A 15,038-nucleotide genomic window follows, 5' to 3' on the forward strand; every position below is an offset into this window, starting at 1 on the left:
TAGAATTGGACTCATTGCTCAATGTAGCATCTGAAATGAAGTATTAATTCCAATTATGTGTTTACTATTTTCCCCTTTCTATCTCATTTTTAAAAATGATAACAAGATTTAAAATCTTTGGCAGTTTTTGGGAACTGAATCAAAACCTTTATTTACCTATATGTGACCCCAGGACTTCGTGTTGGATTTCTCTACACTAGACCAGTGTTTTTCAACCACTGTGCCACGGCACACTAGTGTGCCGTGACATAGTATAAGGTGTGCCGTGGGAGAATTACTTTATATATAGTCAATATAGGCACAGAGTTAATTTTTTTTAACATTTTCTAATGGTGGTGTGCCTCGTGATTTTTTTCATGAAAAAAGTGTGCCTTTGCACAAAAAAGGTTGAAAAACACTGCACTAGACAGTAGTTGGCAGGAGCTGCTTGTTGTAGAAAAGGCTGGCTTTAAAGTTTAAGATTAAATATCCAGAGATCACATTGAAAAATATGAATTGTATGTTGTTGTTTCAGAATAAGTATTACTAAGGTATGGAATGATATTAAACGATTTATCGAACAAATTTCAACTATCATTTTTGGGTAGATTTTTAGTAATTAAGATGGATGTTTTATCTAGGATGCTGTTGTTAATGCTTCAGATAAATATACAGATGAAACCAGAGGTTTTCCTTCTAGACTTGATGGATAAATAGATTGAAAGGAAATATGGGACTTCGTTTCTTTAATTGACAACAACAGTGAGACTCTTGAATGCCCATAGAGGGAAGGACTTTCAAATTTTCTGAGTGGAAGAATAGATGGTGAAGCTAGTGGAATTGGTTAAGATGGCAAAACTGATTATTCTGATTGAAGAAAGGTCCCTATCTAACTTGGTTTCTACTTAAAAACCACTATTTAAAACTTGAAAACCATTCTTGCTAGAAAATAGCATTAGCACTTAGGCTTATATACTACTTTATAGCCTTCTCTAAGCGATTTACAGAGTCAGCATATTGCCCCCAACAGTTTGGGTCCTCATTTTACTGATTTCGGAAGGATGGCAGGCTGAGTCAATCTTTAGCCTGGTGAGATTTGAACTGCCAAATTGCAGGCAGCCAGCAGGCAGCAGAAGTAGCCTGCAGTACTGCACTCTAACCACTGCGCCAACATTTCTATGAAGGAAATGAAAGCATAATTTTGGGTTCTGACTATTAGAACTGTTGATAATTATAGAAATGCTGTACATTATTGCTGGTTTTAGAGTAAGAGGTTAAAGTATTTTATATTTGTACAGAAAAAAAAGTTGGAAGTTATTTATCTTTTTCCCCTTTTTTTCTTTCCTTTTGTTCCCTAGATTTTGGTTTTCCCCTTAACCTCTCTTTTCCCGAACCCCCTTTTTTGCCTTTTTGGACTTTGTCCTTGGCTGAGCCTTTTTTTTAAAAGAGATGCTTAATGTAGTTCCATTTGGAATAAATCACTATTGCAAGTATGCATTTCTATGTTTCTGCCAAGAACTTGAGACATTGATTCTGACTTGAAACTACTGAGCTTAATTGACAGCTTGATGGGCAAGATTTATAATCATATGTTATTAAGGCTTGCAGATTTATGTTTGTTTTTGAACAGATTATGAGCAGATGAGAAAATGTGGTGCTCCAGCTGGTTGGATGTTGGATGCTTTTCTGATTTAAAACACTCAACCGTCTTGCCTGTGAAAAGGAGGCAGACAATTTGTCTGATAAAATACATCCATGTTTGGGATATGAGGGGGTAACTCATTTACATTATTTCAGCAGGATGTAATATTACAGTTTTGTGTGGTTGGTAAATGGTAATCTAGAGATGAAAGTTCTGCCATTGGGTATTTTATTTTGTTATTGGTAAACATTCAATCTTAAAAATGTCCTACCTTGTGATGAACGTCATGGGCTAATTCCCATGATATTTTAATAACAGTGCTGTTCTGTGATCCATTAATGGGAAATACTCTTGAGAGCCTGTGCTAGCCTGCGTCTTGAGGCTTTATGCAAAACATTGTGCAACATCTTGCATAAATGGAAACACTCCTAACTTTCTTTTCTTGTGAGGAATCTTGTAGTAAGAAAATATAGTTTACATGTGGGCGAACATTTCTGGATTGAACATGTAGGATTTTAACCTTGACCTTATTTAACACAAGAGACTAACTATAATCTCATGCATACATCCTAAGGAGAAAATCCCACAATGTTTACTGATCTTTATTCCATTATTGTTGGGGTTGCTGACACAGTCAGCCAGATGTTTAGACTGGATTTGGGATTTTTGTCTTCTTAAGGACCAGGAATAGGCAGACCATGTTAATAATATTAAAAGTATAATTGCTTTCTTTTGCTACATGATGTGGAATTGTATACAAATGATGGCCGTATTTGTACGAATTACAAACTTTTATTGAAAATGGGAACAGAGTTCAAAGGTGTATGATAAAATGGACAAAAAATATTGGTTACAATATACAGTTAGACCAATGGGAGAATATGTGAAAGAAAGAGTTGAAATTTACATTAAATTATAAACCTTAAAGATATTTTTTTATAAAATAATGTGCCACTCATATATGATAGTGGACAAAGACAGGAATGCATGAGGAAATTTCAAATATTTGTTGGAAATATAACCAAACCATGCATGCATGCGTATATAATCTCTGATTTGTCTCTACTGTCTGAGCTACTTCTGGCAAGGTTTCAATTTCTTTGCCCTGGATATGCACTGGATAGGCCTTTACAGTTCTTCCAATTCTACTTCTGTGAATGCTTTTATTTCATATTATAAATTGATGTTGATCTGTATTCTAGGTCCAGAATTTCTGATTCTGAATATAGTTCTTTCCAGAACCAGTATATTTTCCCCAGATATCTCTTCTCATTGAAATTGATTTGTAATAGCAAATATTTGTTGTTGTTGTTGTTATATACACAACAATATGAAGTCACAGCAGCCAATTCTTTAGCTGGTGTTGGCCTTCATATCTTCCCTTTCCAAGAACATAGGATTTTGTAATGTATCAGCGTAGTATATGTGCAGTCCCAGCAGTATGGCCTTTTTAATTGAAAAATGAAAGTTTTGTCAATATGTTTTCTAAATGCCCAGATCTTGGGAGCTGCCTAGAGATGGTTAAAAGATGGGGAGCTATATAAATGATTTAAATACATAAAATAAATCTTCTCAGTGCTGTCCAAATTTTTTTGGTATGGCGCCCAATTTGTGGTTAACCCCTGGGATCACCACGACTGATTTATGCCACAGTCTTTTAACTTTGATTTTCAGATATTGTTATGTTGTGATTTTCTCCAGTTCTTCTATTCCACTATTTTCCTGCTATTGTGTCATCAATTATCCACACTTTTTCTTTTCAACCACAGTTAAATCTGGTGTGTTATGAATCAAGACTTTATCAATTTGTATTAGGAAATCCTGCAATATTTTAACCTGCTCATTTTTGACTATTCAACTCTTCTCCCCAATTTTTCATTAGTGGTACATGATAATTTTAAAGATGTTCCAGTGAATCATTTTGGCAACTGTTTTATGTCATTGTTTATAATAAGGTTGTGCAACTTTCTTGCAAGAGCTAAGTGTGTGATCTATTTTTTCTACTTCTTTGCGCAATCTGCAGTTTGAATCATGAGATAATTTTTTTTCAATTTTGATTTTGATCAAATAGCTTGTTCTTAAGTAGTCAACATCCAGCCTTCAATTTCTTTTTTTGAACTTTTCAATTTAAACGATTGTCAGGTTTTATCTTTATCCACTTTCTGCTTGATCTTTTGTAGACGGTAACCATGTAATGCTTTTCCTTACCAATATTCTGTATAGGTTTTTATTTTATTATTTCAATATTCATGTTTTTTCCCCCTGTACTTTAAGTTTGAATTTTTAATTTATATCAATGCTTGTTGGTTATCTTTTATATAATCAGCCAATGCATGCTTTTCTTCTTTGACAGTCAGTTTGACCGTCTTCATTTCTGCAGGCCAAGTATAAGCTGTCAGTATCATTACATGGATGTAATACATCATGAAGTCATTAGTTCTCTTGTTTTTCAGTCCAAATTGTCCAGTTGAGCTTTTGTCTGGTTAATAGTTCCAATAGTATATTGTTTCACAGATATGACCCAGGTATGGATAGTTTTGATGGTGTTTCTACAATTCAATTTTGTCTTTAGCACTTTTTGCACTCTTTGGATGCATTCTTTGGTAATCACATTTTTAGCTTGATCCTGCTTGATGTTATCCAATTATAAAATGCCCAGATACTGATACTTTGTCCTAATGGCTCCCGATGGATTTGGCCGTTCGGCATTTCAGTTCCATTACTGTTTTTGATTTTACCCTACTTTATTGCTACTGCAGCGCATTTCCCTAGGTCAAATTCCATTGCTATATCTGCTAAAAATTCTTATAGTGTATGAATGAAACAAATAAACCAAACGTTAAAAAGCTATGATATTTATGTAGTTGCTTACCAAGCAGGTTTAAATTATAGAATAGAATTCTTTATTGGCCAAGTGTGATTGGACACACAAGGAATTTGTCTTTGATGCATAAGCTCTCAGTGTACATAAAAGCTATCTGTGATAAATCATGATCATAGTCATTATAAAAATACATTCATCATAAATCCTAAGATATAACACTTAGTGATAGTCATAGGATACTAAATAAGCAATCAACATCATACTAGGAAACTAAATAAAGCAATATAAATTGTAAAGTATTAAAGTAATCAAAATATCTTTACCATCCTCAAGGCATGCCACAACTTTTGAGCACCCCTAAAGTTTTGAAATTGAAAGTTGAAAAATTTGACACGCCCTAGACTATGTCAATGACTGGATTTTGATTTCTGATTTTCCATAAATCAGATCATCCATATGAAGCCAAAGTGAGATTTATTAGCACATTTTGATGTTTGATAGTCAAGATTTCTTCAAAATCACTGAAAACGGGAATATGGCAATGACAAATAATAAAAATGATAACCAGTCACCTGGAAGATGCCTCTCCTAATGTTGACAAGCTCATTTTTTTCATTTCCAACCTCCATTTCTGCCACATTTTCATTATTTTTTCTATAAACATTCTAATGTTTTCATTGACACCAATTGTTTCCAAACATTTAATAAACCAACTATGTGGTAATGAATCAAGCACCTTTTTATAATCCCTGAAGGAGATGGGTGATCTAGAAACACACAATAAGAATAAATAAATAAAAATAATCCTGATCTTATGTAAATTGGTTTTCTGGTTTTTGCAATTCTCCAAAATATTTTATAATCAGAAGTTAATCTTTTGTATCTCTGCTTTACTTTTTATTTCTTTTCTGTTCTATTGGAAGGATATTATTTTCTTCTAAATATTCTTGGATTTTTCCCAGTATTATGCCTATGAGTAAAAATAATAGATGGAACCAAAAAATAAATTTGATTATGTGCAGTTAATATAATTACTCACCCATGATATGTTTTATTTATCTTTCAGCTGTATTAAAAACTAAAATGTGTAGTTTTTACAGCTATTCGATGCCACAGCTAAGGCTGTGGAAAGCCACATGTCTTGATATTGAATGTATTAAATATTTTGATGATCAACCTTATTAAAAGTGCCAGGATATGCAGGTTTACAATGAAAAGAAAAGGAAGAGGAAAAAGAAAGATATGAACATGTAAAGATTTAAAAAATGATCAAGAATCTGATGATGGAATAATCTGATGATGGAAAATAAATTGAAATTTAAAAAATAAAGTAAAAGGAGTAGATATGGTAAAATCTAAGCAAAAGAGCCTATGCAAGGCCACAAGTTTTAGGATTTCAGTAATTGGAATTAAGCTGCCCACTCATTAAAAAAAATGCAATAGAACAGAAATAAACCTATAGTTCATATTTATTTTGTATAGTTCAAGCCAGTATATTATTATTCCTCCTCCTCCTCCTCTCCCCACAACAACAGCCCTGTGAAGTGGATTCCGCTAAGACCGAGAGGGCCTGGCTTGAAGTCACCCATTGCCTAAGGCAGGACTAGGACTTACAGTCTCCTGGTTTCCAGTTCAGTATCTTAACTCCTGCATCAAACTAGTCTTTAAGATGCACATAGCGGTAGGGAAAAGGAGTGAGCAGAAAGGTGGAAAGAAGACCGTCAGCTGAAAGTCATAAATAGAAAGTGGGGAAAAGATGTAAAATGTGAACAACCACAAGCCATTTAAAATATGCAAGAAAGGCAGATGGAAACCAGTTGACTGATTCAAGATTGTTCAACAGAAAGAAAAAGAACATAGATGCAAAACAAATTATGTTTATATAGGGAGACAAAAGGGGAGGAGCTACGCATCACAGCGGTACTGTGGCTTTTCTGGTTACTCCAGATTAGCCGTTGAATCCAGATCGTCTAGACGGTCCTATCTGGACCCAAGTCGTCCCGAAGAGACGGTGAGAGGAAGGGGAATATCCGGGGGATCCAGAGACACCCGCAAAGTCTTTGGAGACCTGGGAAGAGTCAGCCCCCAGGACTGCTGAAGCTGCTGACAGCTCCGTAAAGCAAGTGCAGGAGGGAGAAGCATGCCGTTTTGTTAACATTAATCAGATAGACATTTCTGAGTAGGTAGAATTGCTCTTCCTTGTATGGAATGATGAATCATTCCTCACAGTTCCTGGAAAATGCAGCCAAGCCTCTGCTTTGGACATAGGCCTCAAGAGGCACAAAGCGTTTCATGTAGTGCAGGTGGAATTCCTCCCTCCCTGCTGGACGATGAATCATGAATCTAAGATACAAGCAATTTAATTTTCATGAGCACCACATTATAAGATTATTAAATATTTAATCTGCTGTGCTGTAGCAGAGCGGCTTATGGATATGGATGGGTCTAAAGTGTGTGTGGTCTGCAGATGGCATTTGTATGCAGTGCAGACTCCTGAAATAGGAAGGAGGCAGCTGAGGACAATCCTTAAGGACAACAGTGAAGCAACCTAGAATTTTGCTCCCATTTGTAGCCCAGTCACATCCATGATTAGTGTGTTCTGGTTAAGCTAAAGAATGGACAGCTGTACTTTTTAAAGAGATTGTAATCAGGGCAACTTAGCAAAGGGCTGGATTTCCTTGCCATTTTAGGAAGTGCATCTGGCACAGTGACACTAAGACTAAGAGAATCAGCGTTAGGATTTGCACTTTGCTCGCACTGAATCATGGGCATCTACTCTGCATGGTGCACCTTCTGTGTTGGATGTTGACAGTTATACTGGCCTGTGTGAATAGTAAGGGACCAGGTGCATCAAGAGAAATTTTGGGACTACAAAATCTGATAGTCTCCTTTTTTTCTGTTTGGCACAGTTCTTGCATTCTTTTGATTGATCTGGAATTACTCCAAGGTTTCACCCCCCAAAAAATATTGATTAAGGCATGCAATTGCTAAGCAATTAAAAAAAAAACCATTCTCAGATCAGTATGCAGAGATATATAATAGCAAGGTGCTTAAGGAACAGAAATAGCTATATTGGAATTTTACTTGCTGTATTATTCTAATCTGTGAAGAAAACAGATTGCTTTCCACCAGAAAGAACAGGAAGCTGTCCTATTCCAAATCTTACTTTAGGTCCAGCTAGCCCAGTTACTAGTGGTCTTTAAAAATCCTGCACGGTTCAGGAGGTACTTTTCATATTGCTGGATTTTGCTGGTGGTGTTTTAAAGGAAGTGCCAGGGACTGCAACTAGAGTCTTCTGCATGTAAAGCACGTATTCCGTGAGCAAAGCTGATGCCTGCAAAACAGTCTTGCAGCATAGAGGCCTAACCTGCAGCGTAGGAGGTGCATGAAGCCTGTCAAGGAACTCTAAGTGTCTCCTCTCAAGTGTATTAACCAAGCCCACAACCTCTGCGTTTAGGAAGGTCATAAGTATATTTGCAAAACAGAAGATTTGTTTTCTTTTGAGTTTTGTTCTAATAAATGCATTATTACAATCATAAACTTACACAAAAAGAAAATGAAGTATTTTCTTTATGCACATTCCTCTTAATTTTAAATCAAGAGATTTAAAATCTGAGATATGAGGACCTGGGGATCACTCTAACTCCAGATAGAATGTAGTGTTAATTAATATAATTAAACATACTCAAAGTAAATTTGTGTTGGATTTTAATTTTCACTACCCAGAATTTCAGAGCCATTTTATATGGGCCTATTCTTTCTGTATTCTTCTGAATTTTGTCAGATTCAAAGGCTGGGGCAGCCTTCAGCCCAGGGAAAATTGCACATTCCTTTCTACAGTGAGCTACAACCCTGAATAGTTTGCATGTTGTCTCCTGTCCCAATAGCTGAGGACGACATATAGTGGGATCCACCTAAGTCACCATTTGCCGAGAAACTATACACTTCTCCTCAAGCCAGAATCCCTCTTCAGGGATTCTTGACCAATCTCTAACTTGTTGGGGGCAACAAATGCTCTTCCTGGGTGATTTGTCTATTTTGTTTTTATCTCTTTGTTTTTGCTCTTGATTTGCTTTCTTCCGGGTGTACAATACAATACAATAGCAGAGTTGGAAGGGACCATGGAGGTCTTCTAGTCCAACCCCCTGCCTAGGCAGGAAACCCTATACTGTTTCAGACAAATGGCTGTCCAACATCTTCTTAAAGACTTCCAGTGTTGAGGCATTCACAACTTCTGGAGGCAAGCTGTTCCACTGATTAATTGTTCTAACTGTCAGGAAATTTCTTCTCAGTTCTAAGTTGCTTCTCTCCTTGATTAGTTTCCCCCCATTGCTTCTTGTTCTACCCTCAGGTGCCTTGGAGAATAGTTTGACTCCCTCTTCTTTGTGGCAGCCTCTGAGATATTGGAACACTGCTATCATGTCTTCCCTAGTCCTTCTTTCTATTAAACTAGACATACCCAGTTCTTGCAACCGTTCTTCATATGTTTTAGTCTCCAGTCCCCTAATCATAATCTTTGTTGCTCTTCTCTGCACTCTTTCTAGAGTCTCCACATCTTTTCTACATCGTGGTGACAAAAACTGAATGCAGTATTCCAAGTGTGGCCTTACCAAGGCATACTGTAAAATCTCCATTCCCTCCCCACTCCAGGGGAAGATTACTGCAAAATCCCCATTCCCTCCCGATCAGTTGGGGCTCGGGAGGCAGATAATAGATGGGGGTGGGGCCAGTGAGAGGTAGTATTTACCGATTCTCCGAACTACTGAAAATTTCCACTACCGGTTCTCCAGGACTGGTCAGAACCTGCTGAATACCACCTCTGATCCCAGCAACTCTGCCTACTCATATATATTGCCATGACTCAACTTCCAGTAAACATGCCATTGTATTTATTTTGGAGATGTAAAATTGTTCTGATTTAAATAAAGAAGTCTGAGTCAACTGAATCCTATAGAGACCAGGATGGAAGATGGATTGGTCAAAGAGTGTTTACATTTTAAAAGTTCGTATGGCATCTGTGCATAAATAAATTGGAGTCTCGAGCTATTTTAACTCTGGAGAAAGCGGACAAAATAAAGCTAACTGGTGATGCACAACAGCAATCCATCTGGCACTCTGTAGCACTTCTAAGTTTCATTATGTCAGATGTTGTTCAGAGAATAGTGGTTTGTAAAATTTGGCACATAGACTTCAGGTATTTTGTTCTCATAACAACTGGCACACTAGCAAAAATAATCCCAGAGCCTGGAAACTGAGCTATTTGAAGATGTCTCCCCAAAATAAATTCTATACACTATTTTCAGACTTGTCAATTTGAAGATATGGACTTCAACTCCCAGAATTCCCCAGCCAGCACACTGAAAGAACTTAATTTGACTTGTTTTTATTTTACAGGGTTTCTTCAGGTATGCCACACATAAAAAAACAGAGGGTTCTTTGTCTTTACTGTCATGTCACCATCTTGACTTTTTTTAGAACATAGAATAATAGAGTTGGAAGGGACCTTGGAGGTCATCTAGTCCAACCCTCTGCTCGAGCAGGAGACCCTATACCATTTCAGAAAAATGATTGTCCAGTCTCTTTTTGAAAGCTTCCAGTGATACAGCACCCCCGTTAGGAAATTTCTCCTTCGTTCTAGGTTGCTTCTCTCCTTCGTTAGTTTCTCTCCATTGTTTTTTCTCTTGCCTTTTGGGGCTTTGGAAAATAGTTTGATTCATAGAAGCCATAGAATAACAGAGTTGGAAGGGACCTTGGAGGTCTTCTAGTCCAACTCCCTGCTCAGGCAGGAAACCCTACACCACTTCAGACAAATGGTTATCCAACATCTTAAAAACTTCCAGTGTTGGAGCATTCACAACTTCTGGAGGCAAGTTGTTCCACTGATTAATTGTTCTGTCAGGAAATTTCTCCTTAGTTCTAAGTTGCTTCTCTTCTTGATTAGTTTTGACCCATTGCTTCTTATCCTGCCCTCAGGTGCTTTGGAGAATAGTTTGACTCTTCTTTGTGGCAGCCCCTGAGATATTGGAACACTGCTATCATGTCTTCCCTAGTCCTTCTTTCTATTAAACTAGACATACCCAGTTCCTGCAACCGTTCTTCATATGTTTTACTCTCCAGTCCCCTAATAATCTTAGTTGCTCTTCTCTGCATTCTTTCTAGAGTCTCCACATCTTTTTTACATCGTGGCGACCAATACTGGATGCAGTATTCCAAGTGTGGCCTTACCAAGGCATTATAAAGTGGTATTATCCCCTTGTCTTTATAAGGGGGTTACTGGAACATTGCTAACATGTCTCCCCTAGTCCTTCTTTTCATTAGACTAGAGTCAAATCCAATTCCTGAAACCGTTCTTTGCCTGTTTTAGCCTACCCCCCGCCCCATCATTATTGTTGCTCTTCTCTGCATTCTTTCCAGAGTCTCAACACCTTTTTATATTGTGACCAGAACTAGATGCAGTATTCTAAGTATGGTCTTAGAATAGAATAGAATGAGTCGGAAGGGACCTTGTATGGCTTCTAGTCCAGCCCCCTGTTCAAGCAGGAGAACCTATACCATTTCAGTTAAGTCTAGCTTTGTAAAGTGGTATTAGGACTTCATGTGATCTTGATTCTATCCCTCTTTTAATGCAGCCTAGGATTGCCTTGGCTATTTTGGCTGCTGCCGCACATGGTTGGCTCATATTTAAGTGATTTTCCAGTGGGACTCCAAGATCCTTCTCACAGTCAGTGGCATTAAGTCAAGTTTCACCTCGTCTGTACCTACACACTTGGTTTTTCTTACCTAAATGTATAAAACCTTACTTTTGAGTTTTGACTATACTCTGTGGATAACCCTGTTTGTTACTACTCCAAGCCTTGGGAAATCAAGAATGCGTAGTATGCTGGAGTCTTTTTTTCGTTTGAAATTCATTCTCTGTTCTTTTGCATCCTGTTTGATGCTATTGTCAAACTCATGTGTGCATAATGATGTGCTGTCTTATTATCTACCTGTCTGTCGACCATGTTATCTACCACTGTAATCAAACAATGATTCCCAGAAACGTTGTGCTATACTCCCTAACATTCTATATGATGTTTTGCTTTACTTCTATTTAATCTCTACATTTAGTATGCCGAAAGAGGTTTTAATAGTGCTTTGATAAACTGGAATGCTTATTCGTATTTTATAAACACAGTGACCATATGCCCTTTATTATAAGGGTCAGACTTTTATTTCAGTAACCTGCCCTTTAGATTTATTCAGCTTCATTATTTATTTCCTTGATTTTGCTTTTGAATTTTCCTTTGTGAAGCAAAGTTATAAACATACTTAAAAAAAAATCCTTATGAACCTGTTTCAGAGTTGGCCTCTTTTCAGGCTTCTGTTTTATTTTTCCAAGAAAATGTGGTCATTGTAATCTGTAATGTGGCAGGATAGGGAGCAATTAAAGCAGAGAGGGCGTTTCAGCAAATGGAGCTGGAACATTTGTAGAGTCTGTCTCGAGAGATCTCCAGTATGGTTGCTTGGATTTACCTCAGGGTGGCTTTGTGGGTTTTTGTTTTGCTTGGGTGAGGTTTCTGAAAAGGTTTTAAAAATTGGCAGGACCATTACCTGTCAGCAAATGTGTTAATTAATTGACATTCACTTGAGCAGGGTTTCTCAACCTTGGCAACATTAAACAGGATGGAGAATTCTGGGACTTGAAGTCCACACATTTTAACATTGTCATGGTTGAGAAATGCTCCTCCCACTCGCACAGTTTGAGGGATAGGGTCCTCGATTTATGACCACAATTGAGCCCAAAGTGTCTTTTGCTAAGCTAGACAGTTGTTAAGTGTGTTTTGCACCATTAAGTTGTTAAATCAACTGTGGCAAGTGGTTAAGTGACTAAATACGGTTGTTAAAGTGAATCTGCCTTCCAGATTAACTTGGCTTGTCGGAAGGTTGCAAAAGGTAATCATATGATTCTGGGACAGTGCACCCATCATAAATACGAATCAGTTGCCAAGCATCTGCATTTTGAACATGTGACCATGGGGATGCTGCAGTGGTCGTTAGTATGGGAAATGATCATAAGTCACTTTTTCAATGCCATTGTTCTAAATGAACTGTTGTAAGTTGAGAACTACCTATAGAGGTAAACATGTCTGTGGAAGCCTGATGCACGGGTCAAATAAAAGGGCTCTCTATGGCAACCATGGGGACGCGGTGGCTCAGTGGCTAAGACGCTGAGCTTGTCAATGAGAAAGGTCGGCAGTTTGGTGGTTCGAATCCCTAGCGCCACGTAACGGAATGAGCTCCCATTACTTGCCCCAGCTTCTGCCAATCTAGCAGTTCGAAAGCATGTAAAAATGCAAGTAGAAAAATAGGGACCACTTTTGGTGGGAAGGTAACAGCGTTCTATGCACCCTTAGCATTTAGTCATGCCGACCACATGGCCATGGAGATGTCTTTGGACAGAGCTGGCTTTAAAATGGAGATGAGCACTGCCCCCTAGAGTTGGGAACAATTAGCACATATGTGCAAGGGGAATTTTTACCTTTATGGCGACCATGAATAACTTTGGACTTTATAGAATTTTGTTTTTGAAAAAAAAGCTGTTTCTTTCTTTAAGGGCTAAGTACAATAACTTCTTCTTCCCCCCATTCTGCCCCCCCCCAGCCCCCCCATACTGCTACGTATTTCCAAGGAAGATTTTTAATGATAATTTAGCAGATTGCTTCCTGCTACCACAGGGGATTGTTCTGTTGGCAAGAACCACAAGTGCTTGGCAAAAAAATAAAATCAACCAGAAAGTATCATCTGATTCCGGATTTGGCATAAACCGGAGGTTTGATTAATCTCAAGAGCCAGGCAACCAGCCAGTTTTACTGTGGGTTCTAGAAAGAAAACGAGGACAGTATCTTCTATGGCTCAACAGCTGATTGTAAAAGGCAGTTGATTAAAAATGTAAAAGACTGCAGTGTGGAAAACTGAGACCGGTAAACCAAGCAGCTGCCCTCTCGGCTTTCTATCTCTGCTGCTACTTCTAGGGATGAATGGAAACACATCCAAAGCGAGGTCAAAGGTAACTCGGGGTGGGAGCGAGGGAATCATTACATCAGTGAGATGCACAGCTCCCTCCCAGTACAGTTGTGCCCTCTGGCAAGAAACTCAACAAAGCATGTTGGCCTTATGAGCTCTTGGTGCAGTATTTTTATCTGCAAAAGTAAGAGTAGGATCTATGGTAAAATGACAAAGAACCTGTGGACACACCGCTACAGCAAATGTGCTGAAGGCAAGAGAAGTACCTTTTAGATATGACAAGATGCTTTGAGATGTTGCAAAAAGTTACTGGATAAGAAGATTTGGGCAAGGTCTTTGACAGAGTGGATAGGCTGGTATGTTTCAAACCTGGCCAATTTCAGATGTGTGGACTTCAACTCCTAGAATTTCTCAGCCAGTATTATCTTACATGTGATCTTAACGTGCCAAACACTAAAATAGACAATATGCTATTCTAAAACATATCAGAGGTGAGATGCATTCTTACATGTCTTGTTTTCTTTGCTAGGGAACATAGCATGTATAAGTCAGAGCACTGAAGCTTTTGTTTCAAATATTTGATTGCTTTTGTCAGAATTTTATCCCTTTTTAGAAATTTGTGGGCACTGCCAATATAGACGATCAAGCATGTTTTTATTTCAGTAAAGGTTAGAAACTTGATTGGGTTATTTACCATCCCGAAGATCAAGTGTTGGGTCCCTCTTTTGCGTATAAAAAGTATGAAAGAAGAAAATATAGAAAAGTTTGATAGAAAGGTTAATAAGATTTTATGAGCAGCTGATTGTGGAGAAGAAGAACTTTAGAACAGGTGTCTCCAACCTTGGCAACTTTATGACTTGTGGACTTCAACTCCTAGAATTCCTCAGCCAGCATGCCAGCATGCGCTGGCTGAGGAATTCTGGAAGTTGAAGTCCACAAGTCATAAAGTTGCCAAGGTTAGAGACCCCTGCTTTAGAAGGTGGTGGTGACCCATCCTTTTGCCATTTGTATTTTTCTCAAATTGAATGGCAACTTGCATCAGCTATAGCCAACATGGCTAGTAATTCAGGATGAAAGCGGTTCAGAACAGGGGCAAGGCATAATTTGGAGAGAGAAAAAATGAGATTTCTTAACCTTTGGAAGGCTGTCCTACGTTTGGACAATGTGGGTAGTTACGAAGCTCAGTTACTGAGAGAACTTTATTTTCCATGTAAGAACTTGAACCTTGGAGGGAAAGAGGATGCTTTGAAGATTTTTAAAAACCAAACAACCAAATTCCATATCTGATATTCTGTTATTGGATAATCATTACATCCCCTGTGAAGATGCAAATAGAGGTTAATTATTTCCCAATTATTTTTGGTTTGGGCATAATTATGAATTCCCAAGTGAACACTTTCCATAGGTTGTGGGGCTGAAATTTTGTGATTTTGTTGTTGCCTGCCTAATTCAGAATCTGGCTGCAGACTTTCCTTTTATACCTGATTCATGTGTGACAAGTAGTTGATGCAACAGCCTCTCACTAATCATATGAGACAAACAACATCTAGAATCCTTCTCTTTCCATCTTAGCAAATTAACTAAGTTAAT

At 37.9% G+C, this 15,038-nt stretch overlaps 1 protein-coding gene across 1 annotated transcript in view; it reads left to right on the forward strand.

Annotated features, from left to right (window-relative positions):
* Positions 1-15,038, forward strand: part of TRMT61A (tRNA methyltransferase 61A) — a 57,145-nt gene that overhangs the window by 15,892 nt on the left and 26,215 nt on the right. The gene's annotated exons all lie outside the window — the stretch shown is intronic.

The sequence above is a fragment of the Thamnophis elegans genome, chromosome 1 (genome assembly GCF_009769535.1).
Source record: "Thamnophis elegans isolate rThaEle1 chromosome 1, rThaEle1.pri, whole genome shotgun sequence".
Taxonomy (NCBI): Eukaryota; Metazoa; Chordata; class Lepidosauria; order Squamata; family Colubridae; genus Thamnophis; species Thamnophis elegans.